Below are 1078 nucleotides of genomic sequence, written 5' to 3' on the forward strand. Positions count from 1 at the left end.
ACACACAAATTGTAATTAAACTAAAATCTGGCAGCCTATGAGTGATCTTTCTTCTGTGAAACTACTTCACCAAACTGTCATCATTTGAGCCTATTCTGCAGTGACTCCAAAACAATTAGTGACCCCTGAGTGGCATGGAGCCTCTTTTGCCTGGGATCCAGTCAGCATAGGCCTTGATAATTTACCTTTTTAGGGCAAATTATTAAGAGAACATCCAGAAATAATCCTCTGCAGACCTGCTTTGGGGACATTTTCATGCTCTATGTCAGTAGAAGATTTTCAAGATGTCATATTGGACCAATGGAAGTGATTTCACTCTAGTCAAGCCAATGTAACATTCCCCATTTGCTTACTTTGTGATGAAATCATATGCAACATGTGACATTTACTTCTTTCTCTGATTTCCCCTTTCCTTTTAATGTTTCTGGTTGTTTGGGCCACGGTTATATCTTTACTGTGCTGTGTTTCCACCTCCTAACCACCTCCAACCCCGTTGTTAGGTGTTAGAATTGCACTTTCTTTTAAAAGGTTTATATAATGGAAGCATTTGACACAGAGTGGAAAGAGTGTCAAGTTAGCCTATGAAGATAGATTCCTCTGGACCTTTTCTTTAGCTGTTTAATTGCCTTTGCTTCTTTCCTTTCCCCTCTTTTTATACCTTCTTGTTCAAATGCCTGCAAAGTCAACAGGTCTTTGAGAAAGTTGTCTTGGGGGGACAGGCTATATATAAATAAATATATATATATTTTTTATTCCTTGCTAGTTAGTCTTCTTTCCTTTCTTAATAGGAAAGAAAAAAAACTCCAGTTGAAAGTGAGATAAGGAGCCCTTCCAGTAGCTTTACAATAAATATTACCACATATATACATACATACATACATATATATGTGTGTATATATTGTTTATGAAGGATCTTCATTTGGCATTGCTTTAATTTATATGTTACACAATCTAAGCACTGTTCTTTCTACCCTTCCTCCATGCTCTTCTTTGTGCAAGCAACTCAAAATATTTTTAAAGAAAGTTTACATTATAGTTATTTTCAAATCTTTGCTTATAAGTATTAAGAAATATCTAA

Source organism: Vombatus ursinus, unplaced genomic scaffold (assembly GCF_900497805.2).
Source record: "Vombatus ursinus unplaced genomic scaffold, bare-nosed wombat genome assembly UNPS02008996.1, whole genome shotgun sequence".
Lineage (NCBI taxonomy): Eukaryota > Metazoa > Chordata > Mammalia > Diprotodontia > Vombatidae > Vombatus > Vombatus ursinus.